Here is a 15052-nt window from a genome sequence, read left to right as displayed (position 1 = left end):
CAGCTCCAGCTATCTCTCGCTCAGGCTTGTGTGGTGCTGCCACCAGTTCAGCTCATTCCCCTCCCCGCTACCACTTTTCTAGGATGGTCGCGTACCACCTGCCAGGTGCCAATGTACCACAAGTGGTACCCGTACCACTGGTTGAAAAGCCCTGTTCTAGTCCATCCCGCTGCTCAGGCAGGAAACCTATACCATTTCAGACAAATGGTTGTCCAGTCTCTTCTTAAAACTTCCAATGTTGGAGCATTCACAACTTCTGGAGGCAGGTTGTTCCACTGGTTAATTGTTCTAACTGTCAGGAAATTTATCCTTAATTCTAGGTTGCTTCTCTCTTTGATTAATTTCCATATAGTTTCCATATATGCTCAAAACTGTATAGTTCTTCATTGATGGGTAAAGGGTCAGATGTTTTATCACTATCTTATCTTCCAACATAAGATTCTTCACCATAGCTATATATATATGTGTGTGTGTGATCATTTAGTTGCATAATAACACTGGAAAATCTTTCCAACATCCATTATTTCATCCCAGTCAAATAGCAAGCAGCAAAATACCATTTTAAATTGGGAACAACTCTGTTTCTGAGTCCTGCGGATTAAGGATTCTGGAAGCTGTAACTGAAAGCCAACACAATTTACAGTACGGATGTCAGATTGAAGAATGGTTAAATGTAGGTTAGCATCCACAGGAACGTATTGCTTTCATCACAATGATGAAAAAAGGTGAATCTTCTGACATCAGTTTGATCTCACTTGCTTCACATCCCACAGATACAGAGGAAGTTAGTTTATTGGGAGGAACTGCAAGGCTTCAATTATGATTTTCTTTAGTCGTACTATGGCTGTGTACTTTGGATAATCTGTTCCAGCTGAATAGCTGGTTGCTTATGCCCTGCCCATCTGAAATTATTATTACTTACAGGGAACCCCAGAAGATTAAATTTGTTTTCTAAAGGTCACCTTAACGTTTCCCAAGAGAAGAAACAATACCTACACCTCTAGTTCTGCGTTTTTCAGGGATCATTTATCCATGCACATGGAACATCCCTTCTGTTCTCTAATAAAATCCTTTTCCCCTCGCCCACAGTCAGAAATCTAATCCAAGCTTATGGTGAATAGTTTTATGGATGAGCAGTGGAAAGCATTTAAATAGGGCTTTTATGTGTGTCTTCTAAACACTAAAAAGGGCATACTGAAGGTTGTGTTATTACCTGCTCATTGCATCTTGTTTGTCCATTGTGAATGAACATAAAACAAAATAATATCATCTCACTCCTTATGCCTGACACAAATTAATGGGTACTTTCCATGCATGGTTAATGAGAGGATATCACAATTAGTAGCAATTATATTGCTACCAAAATTCTGTGAAGGTGCTTGTTGCGTTGGTGCTATGTCATCTTTTATTGTCTCGTTCTATTATTTGGGCTTTTAACTTTGTCCCTAAGCAAACATGGGATATTGATTATATTTCACAAAGGAAAAGACATTTCAGCCCTGAAAATAAAAATATTAAAGGCTAAGGAAACAAGGGGATTTTGAAAACAGTTATTTAGGGATCTGTTGCGACTTTAATCACAAGTAAGGACTCACACAGAAAAACTGAAAATAGGTCTGACTATTAAAAAAGAAGAAGAAAAAAGAAACCAGGCAAGATTCTAAATATACTGTCTATTATTTCAAACAGGCACAGGTTTGATTTGGATAATGATTCTATGCTTAATTCATATGGTTTCAAAAATCCTTCTGTGAACAGAGTGTTCTCAGCAACAATATCAATCAAGCTGGGAGATATGGTACTCTGCTTTTCTCATTAATATATTGTAAATTCTAATACCATCTAAAAGTAGCCATTTAGCTATGCACAGAGATTGGAGTTTTGATTGTCTCTAGCTCTTAAGATGTCAAGCTTTAAATCATGGCATGCTTGACATGTGTATAATCCAAATGAGCAATGCATTCTTAGTGTTTTTACATTGCCTTACATATTTTTAAACAGCTCTCATAGAATATTCCAATGTGATACAACATACATATTATTTAACATGGAAGGATGTTCTGAACTCTCCATATTTTTGCAAACATAACCTTCAGGGAAAAATAATGTTCTATTCATTGGGAGGAGGGTTTGCTCCTTCCAATAATGCCCCCTTTTAAAAAATATTTTATCAATAATGAGAATTCATAGGCAACTGTTAGCCAAAGCACATGTAAATTTTTCTATCTGTCTTGAGTACATAGTTGCAGTATACTATGAGTGCTACTGAAACCTAACTTTGCTGAACAGAGTTTCTGCCCAGGACTTTGTTTCATCAATTTATTTTTTGAGTATTTATTTAGGGCCAGGAACATGCATGACATATTGCAGTGATAAAAAAGAATGGCCTTTGTCTCCAAGGAGTTTATAGCAGTAGAGCTGACAAAAATAATGAAGAATTTATTAAGCCTACCTACTGTTTCATAATAAAATTTCATGGCAAAATGTACTTTTTTCACAGTTTCAGAATGAATGTCAAAAGAATCCAACCTAAAAGAGATTCCAAAAGAACTTATTAGTACTTAATAGCAACTAAAATCTGTTTGAATAAATAGCTTAGATAATGAATATTTTTACCATCAGATCAAGATGTTCAATATCTGGGCACTAACAAGGTTGTTTAGAAGCTGTGGAAAATAGACATGACAGGGATATTATGCTTCTCTATACTCTGGTGTAGCTTTTTCCTTTTTCACTTATTAAGGTTGCTTGCTTGCTTGCTAATCTGTGATATTATTAAACAGTCCTCTTCTAATGTTTAGGGGATGTCAGTGTCCTTCTGTTTATAAGGGCTTTGTGTGGTCAATAGATCTTGTGATGGGTCAAGTGTGGATGTGTCAAGTGAGGGTTTTGTAATGGGTCTTATGATGAGTCAGGTGGTGTGTGTCAAGTGAGGGTCTTGTGATGGGTTTTGTAATGGGGAGGTTACATCAGGTGAGAATCGTTGGAAGATGAAGTGCTGGTTGAGAGAGCTTTTGTGGGTTGGTTGAGGGTCAGTGTTGTCTCTGGTTGGCTGTGCGGTTGATTTGGATTCTGAGAGGTTCGTAGGCTCTTTGTAAGTCAATATGTCTGTTGATGGAATTGCTTATGGAGTTCCAGGATTGGATGAGCTCACAACCATGGCGGCTGGTAGCATGGCCAATGATTTTTGTGTTGCCCTAATCAAACTGGTGCTGTTTGGTGTCAGTGTGGGTAGAGATTAAGGATTTGGGATCGTGGTGTTTAACTGCCAGCAGATGTTCATGGATCCTGGTTTTTAACTGACATGATGTTTGCCCCACATAGAATTGGTTGCAATTGTTACAGTTGATTTTGTAGATTACATTGTTTCTTTTATCCTTCTTTATCTTGTATTTGGTTCTGGATAATTCCTGGCAGAGTGTGGCTGTGGGTTTGTGGGCTATTGCTATTCCTAGAGGTTAGAGAATTCTGACTGTCATTTCTGACACCTCTTTTGTATATGGTAGGGTTAGTTTTTGCATGGTGGTTGGCTGTGTGGTGTGTTGTGGGTGGGTGCTGTGTGTTGGAATACAAAGGTTTTTGGATAGCGGTTACAGAGAAAGATATCGAGCAGACATCTCTCTTCTGCTTTTCTTAGTGTTGTGGTGCTGCATTGTGCCCTGACCCTTCTGAAGAGGGTCTGGACACAGATCTTTTGTGTGCAGTGTGGTGGTTGCTTATGAAGCTGAGGATCTGGTCCATGTATGTGGGTTTCCAGTTCTCCATTGTCTAGTCTCCTTATGTCGATGTTGAGGAATGAGAGTCTGTTGTCTGTTTCATCTTCAAATGTGAATTTGATCCCAGGGAATATATTATTGAGTAAGTGGTGTATTTCTTGAATTTGGGAGCATTTGATGATGAATGTATCATTGATGTAGTGTGGTTTTTTGTTCAATGATGATGCATTGGTATTTTTCCAGGTGGTTGTGGGTATCGGTGATCATGAATTGGAGCATTTTGCATCCATTTTGGAAGGCGATGCTTGTGGCTGGTTGAATGGTGGTGATAGTGTATGCTTTTTGGGGTTGTTAGTTTGCAGAGGCATTCGTGGAGGAAGTGTAGCTGTTTGTAGGTCAATGATCATCTCACGGCGAAAGTCTCCCAGCGGCAGGCAAGTTTAAGCTTTGCACACCCATGTAGGTTTGCAATAGGGGCATTGGCAAAATCACCACCAGTCAATTGCAAAAGGTTTACATCCTTCAACAATATCTTTAACACCATCAAAAAACACCATCTGTTTATCTCTAGTCCTTGAAAAGGATTCAATAGATGGACAAAAATGCCAAACCCAGTCTAAATGTCTGTCTGACTGTGCAATCAACTACAATATCTACTTTTTGTAAGGGCAGGAAAGGGCAGGAAAAGGTTGGTGCAGATCAATCTTATTGGGATGTATTCAGAAAATATTGCTGAATATCTGAGTTGCTAATCTATCATTCTATATACAGTATTGCTTTGTTTTAGATTCCTTTTGGTTCAATATTACATAGAAATACTAATTCTAGTTATCAAGGGCACTGAAGTGGAGTGTTATTAGCATACACTGACAGTATGCTAATAATGGTCAAATCTATTGGTTCTTACCACCTAATCAAGTGATGAAATCTTTCTCTCTTCACTTGCATTCTATTTATGTAATTGCCTAATTTATGTATTTATCTTGTTTATATTAGTTAAGCTGTATATGCACTATACTGCTAACATAAACAATTGCAGTAAACAATAACAAGTTGATAGAAAACCATAGCAAACATTTCCTATAAAAAATCATTATTGACTATTCCATTTTATTTGTGTAATTGTAGTGCAGTTAACTCTGCTGAAAAGAGAAATATTGGCTTTATCCTTTTCTCTGATGCTATAATGACATTATTTGTCAAAGATAATACACATTTAAATACTAGTTCCTGAAGAACATGAGGAGAAGAATGACGCTGCATTAATTATCCTGCTCGGAGATTTCATGTTACTGATGGAATTAGAAAAAAGACATCACTGATCTTATTCAGGATTCTTTAGGTAGGGGGGTTGTCAAAGAAGTTGAAAGAAAAAGAAAAAGCAAGGCAATTATTTCTGTTTTATTTTGGTTTTCAGTTATATTTGTTGCTTGTAGAGAAAGGTAATGTAGAAAGAATGGAAATAGGCCTGGCAGTCAATTGAAATCACTTGATGAACAATCCAGCACTGACAAATTGGATGGATTTTGCACCCCTCCCTCAATTTTTCAAACATCTGCTCAGAAGGGAATGCTGGCCCTTGATACAGTGCAAACAACAGCAGAATGCAACACTCTTTATAGTCCTTTCTTTCATTTAGTAGCCCTATGGGTGAAATTTTAAGGCCCATGAAATAGGTCAATGTGGAAAATCAGAGTGCAGGAAGAAGTATAATGTGAGGGAAAGCACCAAAAGAAATTTGACACAAGGGTAGAAGGTGAAAGAGACAGAGAAAGTGCAAGAGCAATCATTTTCCACACTGATACCAAATGATTTTTGTCCTAAAAGATAAGAAGTTCAGTGTGAACCTCAGCAAAATTGACAAAAATATATATTGGATATGGACAATATGAAATGAACAACACAAAGGAGGCAGAACAGACATTGGGGGTGAATGCATATCTCATTTCTACTACCTTAGAGTTGTTTTTAACATGTATTGATTGAATCTGAAGTTACGTGGTACTTGTGGCACAGTTGTGTCATTGCAAACTGCATTGAAAATGGACACATAATAATCATGCAAATACTACACATATCATCGTTTGTTTCCCCTTTTCCTCTCTAAAGATGTCCTATAGCCTTCCACTTGTAAAAAGAAATATATGAATTTCTAGATGGAATATCATTCATTTTATCTGACTTTATCTGTTTTTTATGCAACGGATCAAAAATTTCTTCCAATATTCACAAATGCCAGGATTTCATTTTTCTGATCAATTCTTGACCACTTTAGGTAATTGAATAGATCTGTTCAACATGACTTGATTAATTTTCTGGTTGAAAGGATCATCACCCCCAACAAAATTTATTGCTATCCTTTGAGGTGGGATTTTTTTAAAAAGTAATTTAGCTGTACATATCAGATGGCATTCTAGGACATTCTGCTTGGATACTGCATGTTGGATGTATATTGTGGGAAGCTGCAATAAGTGATATGAATTGAATGACCTGTGATCGTCTCTTATTTCTTCATCTATGAGAAAGCCTATAAAATAAAGTGTTGGCATGTAATAATTCAGTCAGACTCAGCTGAGTATGCTTAATAAACATGGGATAAACTATTAAGATTCTTAATTAAGGCAAACACATATGTACATACACACACACACAAACACACACTTGTAATTTCAGAGTCTAGGGTTGAACAACATGTAGCCTTGATATCATTCTTGTAAGACTGTGCCTTGCTGAACATCTTCATATTCTCTGGAATTGTTTTTAGCAAATGGGGCTTTGTATATAATCATAGTATAAAGCCTCCTTCACTACAGACATTAATGTTACTTTAGCACAGATGGAGACACAATCTTCATGATGTTCTATTGTCACTTTAATAAGACTTTTTGCACCTATTTATTTTTCACTTATTTATTCCTCCACAAACAGAGTGAAGCTTCTGTTTTGATTTTAAACATAGAGATTATTAGGACACAATAGATATTATTGAATTCTAAGTCCCTTGGTTTTCTAGATGTTAAGAGTTTATTTCTCTTTTCACCTATACATGCTGGCTGAGAAAAACAGGGAAGGTAAAAAGGGTGTTGTGCTTTTTCTCAGTATCTTTCTCTCTATGGAAATGTGAAGGTTTCACATCTATTTTATTTTATTTTTTTCAATAGAGAGAGATGTATATATCAATCCTCAGCATTATAATTGGGCTTGATGCAAGCACAGTTGATCAGGTAGGAGATAGTTCTTTGGACAGAACTGGAATAGCCCTGTATCATACTGATATTTCCACTGCTATTATTTATAAATGCCAAACTACACATAATATTAGATAAAGACTGGAAATACAATTGCCCTTTTCTATTATCAAAACAATCTTGGGTTTAATACAATTTGGATGAGGGCCATGGCATTAGAAGAGAGAATTCTAGAGCATTGCCCCACATGCAGGTTTTATTATCAAAAGCTATTTCTTTACAAATTAAGTTGAACCTATTCAATTTAACGTCATCTAGGAAAACAGCAATAGCGACACGCAAATGCCCAGCGTGCACTCCTTCTGTGTCTTGCTTTCAAATTTTGACTCATGGCTTCAACAGAGATATGTGATAGCGAATCTGGCATGTCAACTGAGGTGCGGCATGTGGCAGAACAGATGCAGTTTAGCTGGCATATCCAAGCTTAGTTTGCTGCCCAGACAAACCTCTTGCTGCCCATTTTCAATGCCAAGTGTTTTGGACAACTTTTGAGTGGGTGCTATACCTTCTGAACAAATGTGCTGGAATGCCAACAGGACAGAAACGTCATCTGACCACTAAACCAAATGTTTCTGCAATGCAGTGGTCCTAATACAAAATCCCGACAGATATCCAGATTGTACAGTTAATGCAGTATCAAATCATGTGAGAAATTTATCTGATAACTTAATGAAATTGCACTTTTTCAGTACTTTGCTTCCTTGCAGTGCAGGATGCATTCAACTTTATAAAGTCATTTAAAACAGTAAGTTAAAGCCTGATTTAAATTACCTAGATAAGAAACTTATTTAAAGAAGAGATTTATATTATGTTTTTCATGTTTTATTTCCAGAATAAAAATACATGCGGATAGACTGTTGAAATAATTAAAACATATTATATTGCAATTATACAGTGTGCCTTCATAGGGTGTAATCAGAAAGTAGAAGCTCTAGAATAATTTTTGCCTCCCAATTGCTAAACAATAGGAATGGCAAAATGAATTCTCTCTGTCCTAAATTACATGGCTTAAATGAGAAAAGCTGGCTGGATGAAAAGTTGATGAAAGGACTGTGATTTCCTTTCACTTCTGGCACTCAAATTCCTATAATGCTTAAATCGTAGTCAAGTGTTGCAACGTACTGACTTTGAAACAAATAAGATAACATGTATTCTACTCCACTCTGAGTTCCCTCTGTTGATAGAGAAGTTCTAAAGATAAACTGAACGTTTATTGGACTTAATACACAATGCCTGCAGTGTGAAACATTCAGATGGAGAAAGAGCAGGACCCATGACGATTCCATATTTCTTTCATGTTTTGTATTCTATATACTTGAATAGACTCATGCATAAGGGCATTACAAGCCTGGAGGTTTTGGTCAGAAACCATCTCCTTTCATGTATTTTAAAGAGGTTTTAGCAACAAGTATGAAAAGTCAGTGATTTCTGAAATAGTTTCATTAATACCATAACTATGTCTGCCATCACATTCTAATTATTTATAAAGCTCTTGGTTTTAATTATAATCAGTGCAAAATATTTACCTTAAAATCATATTGTTAAATTGACCAGAATTGCCTGGTCTCAACTTGTCGTTTTCCCTTTTCACCAAGATTATAACTGCCAGCTCTTTTCTTATGCCCCTTAATCATACTTTTTTCTTTAGAAGTAGTGTGTAAATCCTCACTGTTTTGTTTCAGGAAAGTGTTAACCCATAATATAATTTTGCCAATTGGAGTTAAATTGTTCTACAAGAGGCGCAGCCAGTCATAGCAAGTCAAGGAAGAAGGAATGTCATGTGCACTCACCATAAAATAATAAAATCAGGATAAAAAAACCCAAACAAACAAATAAATAAATAAAATTGGCAGTCTGAAATAGCCATTAAAGGAATGGAGTTGGACTTTCATAAAAATGTAGGAAGGAACAAAAGTGCATGCTTTATGATAGATCTTAAAACCAGGATAAATGGCTATTGGTATTTCAATGGGTTCCCTTGGTCCTTATATACCAGAAATACTACTACTACTACTACTACTACTACTACTACTACTACTACTACTACTACTACTACTAATAATAATAATAATAATAATAATAATAACAACAACATCAACAACAGTTTTATTCCCTGAATGCTTATGCTACTCATGATAATTGTATAATCTGGAGACTATTTTGTACTACAATATACTATCAGCATCACCCTACCAACTCAGAAGTATATTCATTGTATTGATACTTAGTCAAGTCAGAAAAGATGAATCTTGCATACATAAGCCATTTCTACGATTGTAGCTCACATGAGTAGAAAAAAAGAGGGGAGGGATTAAAAAATGTATTTCCATGTAGAGGGAGAAACAGTCATCAGTTTCTTTATCATCTGTGAATATGTATTATTATATTTTAAAGCTATATGAAGCTTTAGTATGTGATTTCTACAAGATTAGAATAATAGTATAATCATCTGGAAAGAAGAAAATAGGACAACATTAAGACTACATGGATCATTTTAACTTAAAGAGATAATAGCATATTCTGAAGAGTCAATTGTTTTTAGAGAAGGTATCACCACTAATTTATGAAAAGATTTATCTCATTACAGACCTTTTCCCCCTTCCCTTTTTACATTCAGAGTGATATTTTCCTATTTTTCTAATAAATACAAGTAAATTATTAAAGAATAAATGTAATCAAACTGAAATAATAAGGATTGTAATTGAAGTTGATTAATAAAGAACAATAAGGGAAATAGGCTAGAATTAATCATTGTTGGTAAAACATCCTATAACCAGTGCTTTTTTTGTTAAAAAAAAAAAAAAAAGGTGCCGGAACTCACACATGTTATACAAACCGCCTTGCCTACCCTACAAGGTTCCATCCAAAAAAGGTGCTGGAACTCCGTTCTGGGTGTTCTATGACAAAAAAAGTCCTGCCTATAACACTGTAAATTAGAGTGATTAGAAATCCTGAATTTATATGAATATTCATTAAGATGGTATAGAAGCAGTGCCTTATTGTTCTGTGCTGGGTGCTTTTTTATGAAAATAATTTCAGTATTATATTAGAATTATTTTCTTATATGCGTATTAAAAGAAAACACATATCCATACACAACTGTTTCTGCTATATGCTTGCTGGTTTGACACCACTGATAAATAATTTTACTATTTTTTTGTAATAAAGTGTAGGAAGTCAGCACCCCCCCCCCCAGAGAAGGAAATATTTTTGACGATATTAAAAAAGGCAGAATATTATATTTCCGCAAAGGAATAATAGGAAATCTTAGATAGAAACCAGCCCCCAGAAACCAACCCCATCTCCTTGCCCCAAGCAGAAACCAGCTCTGTAAAAATTCAGATTTGATTATTCAGAAAGACTGGGCCATCTATTCATACGCAAAATGCCTTCAGTCATAGCCCCAGAGAAGGTTTGAGCTGATGTGATTAGAGAAACAAAGACTCCAAGGAACATGACCTATAAGAGGATTAACCCATCACCATTAGAATACCAAAAAGGCACACTCAACCTCAGGTCAAAGTTCATTGCACAGGAACGGGAAGAACCTCTCAAATACAAAGCCACAGGAACAGGAAGAACAAAAAATACAAAGCCCAAAGAAGGTATAAAAGCCCACTACTCTCAACTTTATTTTGTCAGCTTTCCCAGAACTGCATGATGTTGCTGTTCTGTTCTTCAATCAACTGAACCTTCTTTCCTAAGCAACCTCCATTTTTTTTATTGGACTGGACCCTGAAGATTTTTTTTTCAACAAAAGGTACTGTGTTTTATTTTGTGACAAAGGAAACAGAGGGAGAGTTTCAACCATATTGGTTTTTCTTATCCTTTCAGGCATGCTGCACAATGGAAGAACTCTGTCTGTCCCTGTTCTCTCTCTGTGTCTCTCTCTGTGTCTCTGTCTCTGCTCTGTCTCTGTCTCTCTCTGTCTCTCTGTCTCTCTCTGTCTCTCTCTCTCTCTGTCTCTGTCTCTTTCTCTGTCTCTCTCTCTCCCTCCCTCCCTCCCCCCCCTCTCTCTCTCTCTCACACACACACACACACACACACATCTGTCTCAATGTTGCTTCAGTCTTATGTAAAGTATCTTGTTTTCCATCTAGGCTAAACTTTTTAAAACTTTAAAATCCTCAACCAAAGCAGCAATTTCAATATATCAAATAAAGAATATATAGCTTTATTTTATTAAAAGCGATATAGCCTGTGATACGGGAAAAAATACAGGAAATATATAACAAAAGGGTACTTATATTTTACCTTATTTAATTCATATAATTATATTTGATCTGACAACTTTGGACACAGGAGAATTCTCTGAACTCTCACTTTCTTTTTCTTATTTTATTTTATAGTCAAACTTTTAGAACACCACAGCTTTGTGATACTCAACTACATACTCAACTATATGCATGCACACAGAAAAACACATGAAACACAACACACATAGAGTCACATACAAAACACGCACACTACAAACAAGACAAATTTCTAACAACAGAGCAATATACCTATACTGATTACTAAGAGATCTTTCCCTTTTCCTCTCTAACCATATCTGGGCATGGGGGAAATGATCTTAGAACATTTTCAATACATAGTATGTGTTCTCACAATAAACTACAGCCCTGTAGGTCCCAGTCAGATAATCATTTGGCAAGGTTACTAGTAACATTGCAAGCATATATGTATTATTGCTATAAGTCCTTTTAACAAAATCTATAGTTCTCAGTCTTGAGATGTACAGCTATACCGTTCGTCTATAAATCCGGTTCTTCAAAACCAAAGAGTAACCTCACTAGCAGCCAGAGGAAACTGTGGCACTCTTGATTCTTCAGAGGCTTTCAAAATTTCCTCTAGGAAGATCCCTAAAAAAAAATCAGAGGGTCACTTCAACTCCAAACTTTTCTGGAGGATGCAGCTTGAATAAATTTCAAGACACAAAAGAGGTTCACATTATACAACTGTTTGGTCAGCTAGCAAGATAGCAGCTATAATAATAATAATAATAATAATAATAATAATAATAATAATAATAATAATAATAATAATAATAATAATAATAATAATAGTAAGAACAACAACAACAACAACAACAACAACAACAACAACTGACTACAAGCAGCGGCATGACAAAGTAGCAACAATGGTGCATTGGAAGATCTGCAAGAAATATCATTTGCCTGTAAGCAAAAACTGGTGGGATCATAAAATAGAGAAAGTCATAGAAAATGATAAAATGAAACTGCTCTGGGACTTCAGAATTCAAACAGACAAGCACCCGCAACATAACACCCCAGACTTAACAATTGTCGATAAGAAAGACAAAAAAGTCTGGATAGTGGACGTGGCAGTGCCTGGAGACAGCAGAATAGACAAGAAAGAACTGGAGAAGATAACAAAATACAGAGACCTACAAATAGAAATAGAAAGACTGTGGCAAAAGCAAGCAAAGGTAGTACCAATAGTAATAGGCGCCTTGGGTGCAATCCCAAAATAACTGGAGCACCACTTGAACACCATTGGCACTGACAAATTCGCTATTAGTCAATTGCAAAAGGCGGCTTACTAGGAACTGCTCCCATCCTGCGACGATATCTGTAATAACATCAAACATCCACATCTGCCTATCCCAGGTCCTGGGTAAGGACTCGATAGGTAGACAAAATGCCAAATCCAGTCTGAACATCTGGCTGACTGTGCGATGATCCTATTATTATTATTATTATTATTATTATTATTATTATTATTATTATTATTATTATTATTATTATTATTATATAATAATAATAATAATAATGTTGGAAGGGACCTTGGAGGTCATCTAGTCCAACCCCCTGCTCAGGCAGGAAACCCTATACCATTTTGGACAAATGGCTGTCCAGTCTCTTCTTAAAAACTTTCAGTGTTGGAGCATTCACCACTTCTGGAGGCAGGTTGTTCCACTGGTTAATTGTTCTAACTGTCAGGAAGTTTCTCCTTAGTTCTAGGTTGCTTCTCTCCTTGATTAGTTTCCACCCATTGCTTCTTGTCCTGCCTTCAGGCGCCTTCTTGCTTCTTGTCCTGCCTTCAGGCGCCTTGGAAAATAGCTTCTTTGTGGCAGCCCCTGAGATATTGGAACACTGCTATCATGTCCCCCCTCGTCCTTCTCTTCATTAAATTAGACATATCCAATTCCAGCAGCCGTTCCTTATAGCTTTAGCCTCCAGTCCCCTAATCATCTTTGTTGCTCTTCTCTGTACTCTTTCTAGAGTCTCAACATCTTTTTTACATCGCAGTGACCAAAACTGGATGCAGTATTCCAAGTGTGGCCTTACCAAGGCATTGTAAAGTGGTATTAACACTTCACGTGATCTTGATTCTATCCCTCTGTTAATGCAGATATACAGCTTTCAAAATTCTTTCAAAAGAGAAGATACATGGCTGAAGAATGATGTTCTGTAGTTATTGAGACTCAAAGAGTGTGGGTGAATGTTCTTTTACTTAACAGGTTACAGCTTCCAAGGGTTCAGTTAACACTCAGCATCCTCATAAGGATGATAAAAGTTTGACTTGATCAGATTATCTGGAGATCAGCTTGATATTCTGTTTTCATGAAGTAGGGCAAAACTATTTCTTTTTCCTTTTTTAAAAGAAAAGTGTTCCTAGGAAAATTGGATAGAATTTAATCTGAATGTAGATCACCATGTAAAGGTCAGGAAGGGCTGACTTTTTCCTCCCACACAATTAGGTATGCATCCATTGAACAGATCAATTCTTGTTTTAACAAAAAATGTCTGTCCTTTAGGCTGGCACAAAACAGCCTAAAACATTTTTAAATACATGCAATACTTTATGTTGTGAGAGAAGAAAGCGGACTAGAAAGAGGACTAGGCAGAAGAGGCAGAGGCAGGGGGGGAGGAGGAGGAGGAGGAGGAGGAGGAGGAATCTACTGCAAGGGTATATGGGAATGATCTTGAGGTACAAGAGGAAAGGATGTTGCCTAAGAAAAATCAGATAGGAAAGAGAGGAGATTGCACTTGCTTAATTATCAAAAAGAAACTTAGTAAGGACCCACCCTAATTAATCAAGCAATTAAAAGATCTTGCACTTTTAGACTTGCAAGATTCTGTCAATGTAGAATGTTACAACAAAGTAAAATTAGCTTCTCTGCTCCTGTTTCCTGTATGGTTTATCCAAGAGGCCTGACATTTACTTTACCATAGATAACTCTGTCCATTTGGTCCAGTCATTTTCATTTATACCATATCATCTAAAATTATGTTACTGTTTAAATCTTATTGTCTTAACAGATTTTTATAGTAAAAACTGTTGCAGAAAACCTGGGAGGATGACAAATGGTAAACATGATTTCAAGCTTCATAAAATTAATGTGTGAGGCATGCAAACAGCTTGAGTAGTGCTTTTATGACTTAACTGGACCTCTGGCAAACCCAATTTTTTTCATGATTCCAGATGAATCTTGAAATTGCTCTATTTCTTCTTTCTCACTCTCCTTTCTCCTGATATTCTGGCAGCAAAATGGACAAATCTCTTTTGTCTAGTATGCCAAGGAGTCAAGAAAGGAATTGATAAGAGTGAAATCTTCCAGTCTTTGCCAACAGAAAGATACTGGAGAATACTAAAGAAAATCTATTTAAGGTGCTAATGATTTGGATGTTATAAAAGTTACCGTAAACCTGCATATACTGTATATCTATTGGATTTATATTGTTGTTTAGAGTGTACAATTGTTCTTCAAAAATGTATGATTGCTGTTTCTCTTCTTCACCTAAGTTGGTCTTTTGTTCTTTGGTCTGTTAGTTTTTGATGAAGTGAGAAATTGAATTTCCAAGAAAGAAAGAAATGTACAAACTTCATAAAAACTGCATTTTTTCAGTTGAAATGCAATAACCAAGTTATCAAGTAAATGTGGAGGGAGATTTCATTATTTTTAAAATCCATGAAGTATGAATATATATATATATATATATATATAATTAAACTAAACACGAGACTTCCGGTGGCAGGCGCCTTCGCTGGACGCAGCTGTTTGCTGCTCCCACCTGTTTCTGCGTAAAAGCCGTTCTGACAGCCTGCATCAGCTGTCAAACG

Source organism: Protobothrops mucrosquamatus, unplaced genomic scaffold, assembly GCF_001527695.2.
Source record: "Protobothrops mucrosquamatus isolate PMUCROS unplaced genomic scaffold, P.Mucros_1.0 scaffold245, whole genome shotgun sequence".
Taxonomy (NCBI): Eukaryota; Metazoa; Chordata; class Lepidosauria; order Squamata; family Viperidae; genus Protobothrops; species Protobothrops mucrosquamatus.
The sequence above is the reverse complement of the archived record's forward strand: the minus strand, read 5'-3'. Positions refer to the sequence as shown.